We start from the raw sequence: 15952 nt of genomic DNA on the forward strand, positions 1-15952 counted from the left end.
TTATTATTATTAGACCTATTATTATTAACTAACTAACTAACTCTATGGAACAAGACAATATTATTTTGCGTGAGGTACCGTTACCACGAGTCACCTAGCGGCTTTCCGTTTTCAGCTGTTTAGAAACGCGAAAATAAATGCCAATTTTCAAAATGGCTCGAAATCGATAGCAGATACGTGAGTCGTGATAACGGTTTCTCATGTAAAATAATATTGTCTAGGGCGCTCTTGTTCCACATTTCGATTATCTCTTATCTATTTGAAGATATCACATAATTACTGTAAAATTAGCGGTATTTTAATTTCGCCGGAATGAAGGCTCTTAAGCCCCAAACGGAAATATGATGGCAGAAAGTTTCGGATTGTGTTGCTATTTTCACTGCTAACTTTTCATTTTAGATAGTGTACATTTGCAACGAAGGAGAGGTGCACATTCACCTTTGCACCCCCCTAAATCCGGCCCTATATATGTATAATCGAAAATGACCGATATCAGAGAGCGTCCCAGCAATGGTAGAAAGTGACTAAATAACGGAACATGTTACTAATTCTTCTTATTTTAACTTAATGAGGCGGGTACTTGATGCAAGTTCTTAATAATTCGGAAATGTATTGTAACTTCACAACATATAAGCCATCTTATTTCTTATAATAATGTTCTTAACAGATGACATTGTCAATGCTTTTAATATTATTTTCTCAGTGTTGAGTATATTTTCTTAATTTTTTTGATTTACGGAACAAATAAAATAGACTTTTGTTCGTCAGGCCCGTAGCCAGCCCAAAAATTTAGGGGGGGGGGGCGACCCAATCATATTATACTTCGTCACCATATTATAGTTCATTTGCAAGCCTACCGTGAAATTTTATGGGAGCCAGCCAAAGTTTGGCGGGCCCCGCCCCCCGTGCCCCACCGTGGATACGGGCCTGTTGTTCGTTTCACAGATAATGCGGTGTCGCATTCGGGGATGTAAGACTTTACTGAAATAAGTAATTTCTCATGTCACTTCTGAGTAAAGCAAGTACAATAATATATCCACATTATACTTTAATTAAATAATAATTTATTCATCATCCAATTTTTTAAATATAAAGATACTTAAGAGTTTCGTCTATTATTGTAGTTAAACGGTATAGTAAGTTACCTTTGTGCGACCCTTCCATATGCGTTAGAATTGCGTTTATTAGTAGGCGTAGCGTATAATTGCATAATTTCACATAAATTACGTTTCTAACGTAACGTTTAACGTCCAGAGTGGCAGATCTTGAAGGTAAAAACTGGGAGGGGCAGCCAGAGTACAGACCATGATAGGTGTACCATGAGTTTACTATTAACTTTCAGAAACCTAATATACAATTGAAGGTGAGTACGTTTGTGACTTCATGACTTTTCAACCAGCCGACCGATCTGATAAAATTTTCAACATATGAGGTTCGGGCCTGACATGGTTATTATCATTTCACTTTGGTGCAACTTAGGGGATGGGAAGGGGATTATATATATATATATATATATATATATATATATATATATATATATATATATATATATATATATATATATAGAAAATATATAATCGCACCCTTTCTACAAAAGTGCCACAACTCAAAAAAGTTAGTTTTGAGCAAGGGCGCCCATCAGGGGGCGCAAGGTGGGGCGCTCGCCTCCTAGAGGAAATTGTACTTCAGAATATAGAAAACCCAATATAATTTTTACATTAGTTACAGCAAAATTTAAAACTATATTTGAAACGTCACTTATACTTGCCACCCCCCCCCTTTGGAAACCACATGGGCGCCCTTGGTTTTGAATAAATCGCATTTGAAAGTGTTGGTAATACATTTACTTTAATGCTATTCACTAATGAAACTAACGCTCTCGTGCAACTTCTAAAAAAAAAAAAAAAAAAAAAAAGCTAGGGCCATGATTCTTACATTGTCGGATAGACGGCAGACTCACTAATCCGAATATATAAATAACTTAAAATTGAGAATTTTTGAGTTATGGCACTTTTGTAGCAAGGGTGCGAATATATATGGCGGTCATTTTCGATCATATATATATGATCGAAAATGACCGGTACCAGACAACGCTTCAGGAATGGTAAAAAGTGACTGGTTAATAGAACATAGAACACATTACTAATTTTCCTATTTTAACGTAGCAAAGTGGGTAATTGTGCTGGTTCTTCATAATTTGGACAGCTTCTGTAATTTCACAATAAGAAACGGTATCTTATTTGTAATAATGGTATTTAAGAGATGGCATTGTTAATACTTTTATTGCTACTTCTCCTCTGATCAGTACTTTCTCTTAATTTTTTTGGGCTCTATGTAACGAATAAAGTACAGTTATTTTGTTCATTTAAAAGGTAATATGGTAACTCATTCGGGCATGCAAAACTTACCTGGTTTTTACTAAAATATGTCATTCCCCCCTGTCATTTTTTGAAGTTACTGATTCATATTCTTCATATTCCGCTTTAGTCAAATATAAGTTGACGTTATTTGAAGTGTCTAGAACACACGACATGAGGAACAAGAATCTTCAGAAACATTATAAAGATGTATAAAACATTTGATCTTAAAACCCATTGCAATGTGTAACCGAAAGCGCTTATACCAAACATTGAATATCTATGAGAACTTTTCAAAAGCCACGTATGACACAGAAAAAGCTTTCACTCCAAATATTGAACTTGGGAAGTATGAGAAAATAGACGAGTTGAATACCTCAGAGTTGACTAAAACTTGGATATACACAATAGCGTAGGGGAGTGGCTATCGGGCCTAAGCTCCCTTCCCCGAAATAAATTTGTTATATGCACAACTTCATTAAAATTTGTCGTACCCAAAAGGAAAAATATTAGTGCTTGTTCATGTGTTGTGCATAGCCCCCCGAAACAAAATCCTAAATACGCCACTGGATATACATATATGATTACCGTCATTCCCAGGACCATAAATGACAACAATTTATACCTAAAGATTGCATGAAGGAAGTCACTTTTCTATTCATGAAAAGATACACAAATATTAAGTGCGATGTTCAGGAAGACTAGGAAGTCGTGCAAAACTTTTCTTCCTACAACAAACTACAATATGCCACCAAAATCAAGAAGAAAACAGACCATCAGAGCAGCTATTCGCCACCTTCGAATTGATACCAGTATTGAGCAGGCCCGTATCCAGGGAGGGTCTAGGGGGCCGACCCCTAAATTTTTGCTGGTCCCCAAAAGTTTTACAAGAGGCTTGCAAAAGAACTATAATATGGTGATGAACTATCATATGCTTGGATCGGGCCCCCTCTAACTTCAGCCGGCCCCCCACCCCTACATTTTTGGGTTGGCTACGGGCCTGGTATTGAGCACATAACAACAGCACTCAAGAAGAGGAATTACCCAATATTCTCCGTTTCAAAATGCGATCTCAGAATGGCCAAAGCAGGAAAGGGAAAGTCTCCCACTCAAAGAGAAGGATTACCCAATATTCTCCGTGTCACAAATGCAATCCCAGAATCGTCAAACTAGGAAAGGGAAAGTCTCCCACTCAAAGAGAAGGATTACCCAATATTCTCCGTGTCACAAATGCGAGCCCAGAATCGTTAAAGCACGAAAGGAAAACTCTCCCACTCAAGAAGAGGAATTACCCAATATTCTCCGTTTCAAAATGCGATCTCAGAATGGCCAAAGCAGGAAAGGGAAAGTCTCCCACTCAAAGAGAAGGATTACCCAATATTCTCCGTGTCACAAATGCGAGCCCAGAATCGTTAAAGCACGAAAGGAAAACTCTCCCACTCAAGAAGAGGAATTACCCAATATTCTCCGTTTCAAAATGCGATCTCAGAATGGCCAAAGCAGGAAAGGGAAAGTCTCCCACTCAAAGAGAAGGATTACCCAATATTCTCCGTGTCACAAATGCGAGCCCAGAATCGTTAAAGCACGAAAGGAAAACTCTCCCACTCAAGAAGAGGAATTACCCAATATTCTCCGTTTCAAAATGCGATCTCAGAATGGCCAAAGCAGGAAAGGGAAAGTCTCCCACTCAAAGAGAAGGATTACCCAATATTCTCCGTGTCACAAATGCGAGCCCAGAATCGTTAAAGCACGAAAGGAAAACTCTCCCACTCAAGAAGAGGAATTACCCAATATTCTCCGTTTCAAAATGCGATCTCAGAATGGCCAAAGCAGGAAAGGGAAAGTCTCCCACTCAAAGAGAAGGATTACCCAATATTCTCCGTTTCACAAATGCAATCCCAGAATCGTCAAACTAGGAAAGGGAAAGTCTCCCACTCAAAGAGAAGGATTACCCAATATTCTCCGTGTCACAAATGCGAGCCCAGAATCGTTAAAGCACGAAAGGAAAACTCTCCCACTCAAGAAGAGGAATTACCCAATATTCTCCGTTTCAAAATGCGATCTCAGAATGGCCAAAGCAGGAAAGGGAAAGTCTCCCACTCAAAGAGAAGGATTACCCAATATTCTCCGTGTCACAAATGCGAGCCCAGAATCGTCAAGGCGGGAAATGGAAAGTCCCCATCCCACTATTCTTGATTACGTTGAAGAAAACTCTACAAACTACCAGTATATCACAGAAGACTTATTGCTACACATAAAAGTCCGCATTGAACCATTACAAAAGAAACATTACATGCAATGCTTCAAATTCCTAAGATTTGGGCATTCGCAAACAAATTGCCAAGTTCTTGGACGTAGCAATGTGAAAAGAAGACCAGAGACACACCAAAGCAAAATGTGTCAACTCTAAATACGCTTATACTGCTAATTATTCCGGATGTCCACAAATACAACAAATTCTAGAAGCAAAAAGGAAAACAACATCAGCAAGCACAATCCCAGATTCAATACCTCTTCAAGACACCATTTCTACTTCCACTTCAAGACCTGAGCCTACAATATCACGCACTATCTCAGCTTCAACACCGAAGACGTATCCTGATGATAATTCATCCTCTGAAGACATCATCCAGACTATTAAAGAACTTCTTCAACTTCTGAAGGATTTAAACCTGACCAATATAGTACACATGCTACGCACCTACGTGCCAAAGCTCAAAGCCGCCCCAGATCTGCTCAGAAAATTCAGCATACTTATGGAATACTTCTCTGAACTACTACCGTAGAGTCAAGAAGCATTTTCAGTATTTCAGCACTTCATTCCTTGTTGTAGGCAGTGGCGGACCAGGGAGGCCGATCGGGGTGATCGCCCCCCTCAGAAGAGGAAACTTTCTTATTTTATATATATAAATAAAAACCCATCTCAGAGATTGGAGCTCTTAAAAGTAGCTCTAAGTAGCAGTTTTTGTTTTTAATTCCTCCACTACTCCTGCTCTTGCTGTTTTCTTACGGACTTACCAGCAGACGCATCTGCCCCGAACTCTCTGATAATGTCTCTCCTTTTTTTGTTTATCTCATCTCTCTTTTCGTTTTGTATACCCAAGTGCTAGGGGGTGGGGTTTTTATAACCTGAGTCCTAAAATGCTTATCTCAGGTCTTAGTTTTCTTCTTATATACGTATCGTTTATTCTGGAAATAAAACAGAAACATTTTTAATACATACATGATAACATAGATACAACACAATTTACAAACACACAGTACTCATAATACTACAATTACAACATTACTAACATAGGTGATCTCACCTGTGTGAATTTTCTATTAATTGAATTTAAATTTTCTATTTTCATTTCATTTCATTTATTCTTTTTTTTTTTTAGTTCATTACCTGTATGACTATTAGGTTTTTCACCTTAAACCTTATTCTATTATAGTTATTAATAACACTTGGTTTTCACCTGTATTACTGTACCTATAGACTTCCTAATTTTGGCGGTCCTCCGCATTTCAGTTTTTATCTACTTTTTTACACGGTCCTCAGCACTTCATATTTCTACTTGAGATCACCATAAAACACTGAACTACCACAACTACACAATTACATTTCCCTTACTACACTACACTGATAAACACACACACACACACACACACACACACACACACACACAAACACCAAGGACTTGGTTATTAGACTAAGATTGTTTTGGCTATATTTATGATCTTCCCTCGACATGCAGAAATTTTATCTTCTTCTTCTTGCCAAGTCAAGACATATTTGCACTGTAGCAGTATTACAACCCACCGCCTCCCCAGAAGTCCGTCCTGGATCCGCCCCTGGTTGTAGGAAGCATTTTCTTGTTTTATTTTGCACTGTACTGAATTTTTGTATTTTGTAATTTAATATTGTACCCATCCAAACGCATCAATGAGTAAATAAATCCTGTTAACCATCTCCAAATGAAACTACAAATAAATTAATACTCATGGCCCAAGAGAAGGCGTTACCTTCTGCGACCCTCCCAGCTTCGGATGAAAATAAAATTGCATTTTTAAAAAAATAAAAAAATATATAAAGTTATTTCATATTGCATTTTTAAAAAATATAAAAAATACCTAGATTTTAGCCTATTATTGTAATAGAATATTATAGTAAGTTTCCTTTGTGTGGCCAGTCATATTGCCTTACGACCGCGTTTAATAAATTTCACATCAGGTTTTACGACTAGGAAAATTACATTTCTAGTGTAATGACCCTCGTTCATTCCATTAAGGATAAATAAGACAAATGCTTATTGAAAATAATTAAATAATTCTTGAAATGAGAATGCGGGAGGAAACGGGAGAACATTGAGCAAACCCACCGACACGATGTTGTCCACCACGTGCTCATTTGACCTGGAATCAAACCAGGGACTTCTAACACCACGGTTGAGCGCTCTACCACTGAAACCCTACAATACAAGGGCATGTATTTATAGAACAAGGGGATGCTGTTTCTATTTCTGCGTTTCTTCGTTCATCCATGCATTTAGTTCTTTAACACTAGTGATGCACACGAGACGAGTCGAGACAGGATTTTCGTGACAAAATTCGAGTCGAGACACGGCTCTTCCAATAGTAAAATATACATTTTTCGAGACGGGACACCACTTTTGCAGCACATTTTCGAAACGATACAGCCACAAATCTTGTCTCGTGCGTATCCCTATTTAACACCACCGCGGAGTTATTTTAATATCACTCAACACCAGGCGCATGCTCAAAATTTATTGTTGGGAGAGGTCCAAATTTTTTTCTGGGGAAAGGAATATGTGTAATTAGTATTAAAGCTGTGTTATTCTGCACCTAAAAAGACAAAAAGTAATTGTTAATTTTGTCATGTATATTGTCAGAAAATCTGACAGAACTAGATTATATTTTTAGAAGGAAAGAAGGTTTAAAATCAAATATGGGTTACATTTAATCATTTCTCTGTTAAACAAGTATAGTTATGTTAAGAAAAATGAAATGAAATCTTTGAGTTTTACGTCCAACGTTTATGCCGGGTAGGATAAAGGAGACGGTGATGATGAGTAATGAATGAAATGGTGGAATGAAGAAAGTGGGAGGAAACAGAGAACACGAGGAAACCCACGCACACGGTGTTTGTCCACCAGAAAGTTCACTTGGCGGGGGCTGAGATCGAACCCGGACCCCCAAGCACCATAGGTAAACGCTCTACCACTGAACCACCGCGGCCCCAGTTATGTTAAGAAATTGTACAAATGGTAGTCGAGTTACGAAGATTTGAGAGGGGAGATCCGGATCAGGTGGACCCAGGCCCGTATCCAGGGGGGTCTGGGGGGAAGGGCCCCCTCCTAAAATTTTGCCGCCCCCCCTAAAATTTTCACGGTAGACCTGCAAATGAACTATAATATGGTTGGATCGGGCCCCCTAACTTCAGCTGCCCCCCTACATTTTTGCGCTGGCTACGGGCTTGGATGGACCCCCGTGGGTACGCCAGTGATTAACACCAGCTCTTTTGGTAACACCGATTCTATGTTCACCGCAACACTATACCCTTTGTGTTCAAATAACAAGATGAAAAAGGTAGTCATGCTGGAACCACTAGCCTGTGTTACAATTGAGTTGTTTTAGCACCTGCATGTTTCCTTGTATATATTGCAAAACTTTCATTTAAATTTTACAAAGTACATGTAATTATATATTTACTTTAAAAAATCTTGATGTCTGATTGGATTTTCCTCTTCATTGTTTCACACTGGTGTTGCTACGAGGGTAAGTCAAAAATTATCAGAAATGTAGCTATAATCAAGGGCGCCCATCAGGGAGAGGGCAAGGTGGGCGCTTGCCCCCCTCCTTCGCCTTTAGAGGAAATTGTGCTTCGGAAGATCGAAAACCCAATAGATATTTTAGAATAGTTACCGAAAAATTTGAGACTACATTTGAAATGTCGCTTATACTTGCATCCCCCCTTTGGAAACCACAACATGGGCGCCCTTGGCTATAACTCTTCTTACATTGTTCATTTTGACTTCTGTCCTCAATTATTTTAATGTTATGCTGTTCTAGTGATGCTATGAAAGTTTGATCATAATTCATCCATTTGTATTCCTTTTGTTGAAGATAGATCATGGCCGCTTCATTAGATGTTTGTACCAAAGAGGAACAACGAGCAGTGATCCGGCTTTCGTGGTCGCAATGTGTATCAGGGGGCCGCATTCTACAAAAGACTTTCGGCGCTATCCGGGAACAGTATCTTGCCACAACGGAATATCTACGAATGGATTGAAAAAAATTCAGAAATGGTCGCACAAGTGCTATGCACGAGGAAGGTGCCGGACGACCATCTACGGCCACAAATGATGACACGAGGAAGGTGCCGGACGACCATCTACAGCCACAAATGATGACACAAGGAAGGTGCCGAACGTCCATCTACGGCCACAAATAATGACACGAGGAAGGTGCCGGACGACCATCTACGGCCACAAATGATGACACGAGGAAGGTGCCGGGAGACCATCTACGGCCACAAATGATGACACGAGGAAGGTGCCGGACGACCATCTACGGTCACAAATGATGACACGAGGAAGGTGCCGGACGACCATCTACGGCCACAAATGATGACACGAGGAAGGTGCCGGACGACCATCTACGGCCACAAATGATGACACGAGGAAGGTGCCGGACGACCATCTACGGTCACAAATGATGACACGAGGAAGGTGCCGGACGACCATCTACGGCCACAAATGATGACACGAGGAAGGTGCCGGACGACCATCTACGGCCACAAATGATGACACGAGGAAGGTGCCGGGCGACCATCTACGGCCACAAATGATGACACGAGGAAGGTGCCGGACGACCGTCTACGGCCACAAATGATGACACGTGGAAGGAGCCGGAAGACCATCTACGGCCACAAATGATGACAACATTGAGTACGCACGTGGCATGTTTCTGTTAGACAGATGAGTGACTATTGATGAAGCGGAACATCGTCTGGAAATTAGTAATGGTTCCTAATCAGGGACGTACGCAGGGAGTGGGTCCTGGGGGTCCGGGTCCGCTCCCCGAAATTACGACTTTTGTGTAAATTTAACTTAAATTTAGGGTCAATTTTGGTAATTTTAATAAAAAAATATCCTCATATTGAGTTTAGACCCACGCCGAAATAAATTTTTGCGTATGTTACTGCTCCTGATACACCTTCCGACCACAAAAACCGGATCACTGCTCGTTGCTTCCCTTTGGTGCAAACTTCTAATGGAGCGGCCATTATCTATCTACAATAAAAGGAGGAAAAATGGATTAACTAGGGCCAAACTTTCATAGCACTATCACAACAACATAACAATAGAAATAAACAAGGACAGAGATCGGTATGAGCAATGTAATAAAAGTTATGTAAGGAAAGCTACATTCAAGGGCGCCCATGTTGTGGTTTCCAAGGGGGGGCCAGTATAAATGACATCTTAAATGTAGTCTCAAATTTTGCGATAACTATTCTAAAAAATCTATTGAGTTTTCCATCTTCCGAAGCACAATTTCCTGTAAAGGATGGGGCGAGTGCCCCTCCTTGCCCCCCTGATGGGCGCCCTTGGCTACATTGCGGATATTTTTTGACTTTCCCTCGTATATTCTTTTACGTTTGAATTTACCCGAATGTGAGAGGCCATCGATTTTAAGACACATCTTAATTTTACACGACAAGTTTTTATTTTTTAGTGTAGTCGACAGAATTTTTAGGCCAAAGAAGCCACGGTGAAAGCCACGACATTGTTCAATTCAACAACAATGCTTGCTTTTGATATCCACACACCTTCGTGGTCTCCGCGTCTGACGGCTCTCTGCCTTCACAAAAACCCACGCCATTTCACACTTACTGTTCGTTTCAGTTTTCACTGCTTCTTCCGTTTCGCAGTCAACAACGAAAGTAAGACAATAAGAAATATATTAACTACACACCGTACATATTCTTTTTCACAGTCTCTTGTCATGAATATAAACTCAGAAAGTTTAGACTACGATTCCGTTGATGCAACTAGCAAGTTTGAAAAAAATGTATTTGTGTTTTGCTTTTGACTGTATTCAGCTTGTGATTTTTTAAAAAATAGTTCTCTACGTGATGTAAATTGTTAGTAAATTCCATGTTATTTGCGTAAGCAAGAATTTTAGGAATGATAAAAAAAAAAAGGATGAATAGATTGTGGTCTTGGCCAATAATTAGTTTTTGGATTAGAGGCCACGAAATTTTTGAACGGCCTCTAAATTGAGTTTTCGTATTTTGTACAGAATAAGCACATCATACTGAGTTAAATGATAGTATGAGTTTGGCTACACAATATGTAGTTCTCCAGATATGAGGCGCACAAAAACATTTTTTATTGAATGGAATATATTGAATTTTTGATCCAAAAAAAGAACGTAACAAGTAAGTTATCGTACTAAAATTGATCACAGAGATATCCGCTATTCACTTTCCTTGTGATAGTCCATTTCCATTGTTGGATTGCTAAGCCATTGGTTCGTAAGTGCTTATCTAGGTATACCTTCATGTCAAACAATTTGATGTTTACATCTAGCAGGCCATCTGACGTCGTGTCACCGGAAACCACAACAAATTCATTGAGCGTATTTGATCCTTGACAGTGTGTGACGGGTGTCCGCGGAGAATTCCGTATGAAGTATCCAGATGCAATTAAGCTCACCAAGTTAGCGTTCCAAAACTTTTTTCAGACAACCCAATCATCATTATCTGCAGTGGCGTATTTAGGGGGGTGGCTTAATTACAATATTTCCGTTTTGTAGTAAAGACAATAATGCACCTTGATTTGAAATGCTATTTTTCTTACAATTTCAACATGCGCCCTGGTTTAAGGCAACCTAATAGTCGGAAGAGCTTTGGGTAAATACGGTTGGTTCATAACAATAATACCGCAAAACGGAATTATTTTGAAATTGCAAAGGTTACTTTAGGACAGACACATTTTTGTATATTGAGCCCGGTGTTGATTGCTTTGATAAGGCCGAAAACAGAATTCTATAGCCCTGTCAAAAAGGTAAGTCACTCTTGCTCTCTACTGGCAACTTCCGGAATCATTGAACAACTGTTTGTCGGCACCACAGCAGTCAGGAGTACATTTTCCATTAGCAAGGGAGGAGGAATTGTTGACAAACTTGTACTGCGCATGCAAAGAGTAGAGTCGCTGTTACTACAACCGCTACCTACAATGAATATTGAATACGTCGATATATTATATACGTCAATACGTGTGTTGTAGTGGTGAACTTACCAAAGTTAAAGCATTGGCGGAGTAACTCTGTGGCACTTATATATATATATATATATATATATATACAGGGCCATGGGGGGCGAGCGGGACGACGAACCCGGGCGCCGAAGTAAGGGGGGCGAAAAATTCGGGAGAAAAAAGGGAAGAAAGATAGGAAAAATTGCTTGAAATATATGTGTGGGAGCGACGTCGTATACTCTCGCCCCGGGCGCTGATTTTCCACGGCACGGCCCTGGATATATATATATATATATATATATATATATATATATATATATATATATATATATAGTGTTAGAGAGGCTGGAATCATCTGTGATAGGAATAGAAACTGACTATAGCAAAATGAACTCGTTATAACTAATCTTCTTGGAACATAGCAATACACCTCTCAGAAAAAGAACACCAATGACTTAACAAGATGATCGAAGGAAAAATTTAATGTTCCTGCTGGACGAAGTATGTCAAGGACATTCATACCAGGAGCGCACTCACGGGAGTACGCTACCGGGTTCTGATCTCCATAAACTTCCTAACTGAACATGCATTTGTACACTTCTCAATAAAACTATACTTGTTTAGCTGGGAAATTATTAATATAGCATGAAATTCTGATCTTACACGTAATCTTTAGTCTTTCTCTTGTAAAAACAACCTATAGTGCTGCCAAAATGTCTTGAGCCGTGGCAAAAGTGCAAACTACAGCTCACACCCTCGACACACCCACGCGTTGAACCAATAAGGGTTCAGCTTTGCTAAGCAAAAGAACCTTAGCGAAAGGAAGTGAAATTCCTTCAGCCGATAGCAGCGCCTGGTACGGAAGACTAGGTGTCAAGTCAATGTGGCATATCTATAGCTGTATCATTTTTTTTCTGATCATATAGATGGAATTATTTTACAATTACTTAACATATTTTCGATTGCAGAATAATATCCGTTCAATACTACATAATCCTAGCAGCTCGTAACACTAGACCTTCCTCTCAAAGAGAGAATCTCTCCCAACAAAAATTTCTAGGTTTTCTCACCTGACCCATGCCATCCCTTGAAAATGACATACGAGAAGCAAATGGCGGGACCTCCAGCAGTGGTAAGAGCATATGGGTACAGTCCGCATCTACTGTACGGCAGGGAAGGGGGCACCCACGGAAGGAGCCCACTATTTATAGACGTTTAACAGAGAAATGACTGATGTGGTCTATAGCTTTGATTTTGCACTTATGTACTCTTCCTTTAAAGGAAATATGAAAATAATCTAGTTCTATCAGATTTTTTGAGATTATACACGTAGGTAGGAGGAATTAACAATTACCTATCGTCTTTTCGGGTGCAGAGTAAAACAGGTTTAATACTACATAGACGTATTGGATCACCCCTACCCAGAGAAAACTGTGGACCCTCCCAACAAAAAATTCTGGGTACGCGGCTGCTGAACGGTGACCTTCTGAGATAAAAGGAGAGCGAAAGGCATACACAGAAACAGAAAGCAGTGATAGTTCATTATCATTTCTAACAGTTCTTTACGCAAAGTCTGATGAAAGGAGGTCTCGAGAACATAGACGTTGATTTCAATGGAGGCATTCTTTCTCGTGGAATTTCAAGCAAACAGTATGGTGGCAGGATAAAGAGGGAGAAGCGAAGGAAGCTACATAAAATTGTACGTGAAGACGAAGAGGTTAGCGGAAGACCGTGGAGCCTGGAAGCTCCTCAGTTGCGACAAGTAAGCTGCCAATAATGGCAGAATACCCCTGATCACTGACTACCCTGATAAACCACTCCCTATATTCCGAATGGAAATTCAAATCGTTCAAACAAAGCAATAAAAAGTGAGTCTGCGACACTACCGGCTGGAGTTGTAACTAACTGCATTGTCTGTTACTAGCAGTATCTAAATGTATCATTGGCTAATTTTATCAGACTCACGCGCTCTAAATTATATAATTCGTTCTTGTTTTTAGTAGTTCGTAGTACCCAACTTCCTTGAGAGGCGGCGCCACAATCTCCACAGTTTCAGCGGGAAGAAGCAGCTGAAACCTCTTATACTATATTATTACTTTATGCCTCTGATGATGATGATTTTGATTAGAAATGCCATGTCAAATTTGTGCCCGAGGGGCTTTTCGTGATTGTAAACTATGAAGATGAGCTGTACCGTGAATATATTAGTCAAAAGACTATGAATGCTTTGTTTTTGTTCAGTACTATGCAAAAATAAATAAATAAAATAAATAAATAAATGCATTAATTATTATTGGAAATGATGGGATAATGTAGACGTCTTAAACTACACGCTAGATGAGATTTCTAAAATAACAACTCGCTACACACAAAGAGGCCGCCGAAAAATCTTCATTGTGAATGAATAGGTTTTGTATGATGAATGTGTGTGCACTTTGGATACATCATCTTTCGTTTTTATTGTTGTATTTGTACACCAAGATTTTTTTTGTTAATTTTTATTTTATTGTACTTTCTTCGTTTCAATTATTGTTAATTTTGCTCAATGTTAGTTAATTTATGTTCGTGTGGATTTACTTGACACTCAGACATTTTAAAAATTACTTAAAAAAATATGCTGCGCACAGAGCCGGATTTAGGGGGGTGAAAAGGTGCACGTGCACCCCTCCTTCGTTGTAAATATACACTATCTAAAGTGAGAAGCTGGCAGTGAGTTTTGCAAAAATCAATAGTTTCAGTCAAGGGCGCCCATGTTGTGGTTTCCAAGGGGGGGGGGGCAAGTATAAGCGACGTTTCAAAAATAGTTTCAGATTTTGCTGTAACTAATGTAAAAATTCTATTGGATTTTCGATATTCTGAAGTATAATTTCCTCTAGGGGGCAAGCGCCCCACCTTGCCCCCTTGATGGTCGCCCTTGGTTTCAGTCAATTGTCTGAAGGTTGAAGGAAAAGGATTCATCGAGAGCAGACACTTAGGATTTCCAGGGCAATTCCTCATTCACACCACAGATGCCTAAAGGCATTTATAAAACTCAATTTAATTCAAATGTACTGGCAGTTATTTGGTGCACCCGCCTCAGAAAATCCTGGATCCGGCCCTGGCTGCACAGGATTAATGAAAATATAACTAATAAAAGGCATGGCATTTACAAGTATAACATTGGTGCATATTAAATATTTGATGCATACTTTCTTACGGATTATTAACACAAGTTAATGATAATAGAAGAAGTGTTGGAATGAAGGTGTGGGAGGAAAAGGGTGTGCCTACGACGTTGTCCATCACAAATTTACTGGACTTGAGATCGAACCAGAGACCCCACACACCAGAGGTAAGCAGTCTACCACTGAAGTACCGATTAACTTATTTCCTTGAAAACATGACAGTTAGTAGGGTAATATTGGGACAGAAACCAGGGGGATATCTCAGTATATAGTGTTCCGATAATAAAATTATGCTCACTTTTAGAAAACGGAAATTTGATCCTATCGTGCTCAGTTCGAGATTTCAGATCGAAATTTCATTTTTTTTCGTAATTTTCTCATTATATTCAGGGGCGTCATTTAGGGGGGCAGGAGAGGGCAATTGCCCCCCCCCAAGAGTTTGAGGAATACATACACTTTAATTGATTGTCTACTAATATACTAGTAAAAACGCGAAAATCTTATGTCGGTGGTGCTCTTTCCCCCCCCCCCTCCAAGCGAAGTCCGAAATGACGCCCCTGATTATATTAAAAGCTGTACCACCAAAAGAATATTCATTTTATGGTTCCTGACTTTTTAAAAAAAGAATCTACTGCCCAGGGGCGATCGCCCCCTCCAGAAGAGGAAACTTTCTTATTTTATATATATAAATATAACCCATCCCAAAGTTTGGAGCCCTTAAAAGTAGTAGTATGACAACCCACCGCTCCCCTCAGAAGTCGGTCCTGGATCCGCCCCTGCTACTGCCTTGTCAATAAATAACGGATTCTTCTGCTTTTGGTGCCGAAGACAAGGGTTTTGGTACCTGACAGTGGTATATTATTGAAGACGACGTGTAAACTATCATATGTGAAAGGGTACCTTATCTCGAGTATACATCAGCATTTTGTAGAGTTTAGGTTCTCATTGTAACAGCTTTAGACCCCAGGAATTTACCGTATTTCTTCAGAAGCAATAAGCTGAAGAATTATGTAATACCTAAACGCTGCCCCCCCCCTCCCCGCAAATACATTTATTTGAATTACGCATGCGTTATATATTAACGCTGGAAGTTGTTGAAGGGTTGTGGTGGTATAAGTTTGATAGCCAAAGAGAATAGAAAAACCAAGGGGCTAGAAAATCGATC

The sequence above is a fragment of the Thermobia domestica genome, chromosome 16 (assembly GCF_964235325.1).
Source record: "Thermobia domestica chromosome 16, izTheDome1.hap1.1, whole genome shotgun sequence".
Lineage (NCBI taxonomy): Eukaryota > Metazoa > Arthropoda > Insecta > Zygentoma > Lepismatidae > Thermobia > Thermobia domestica.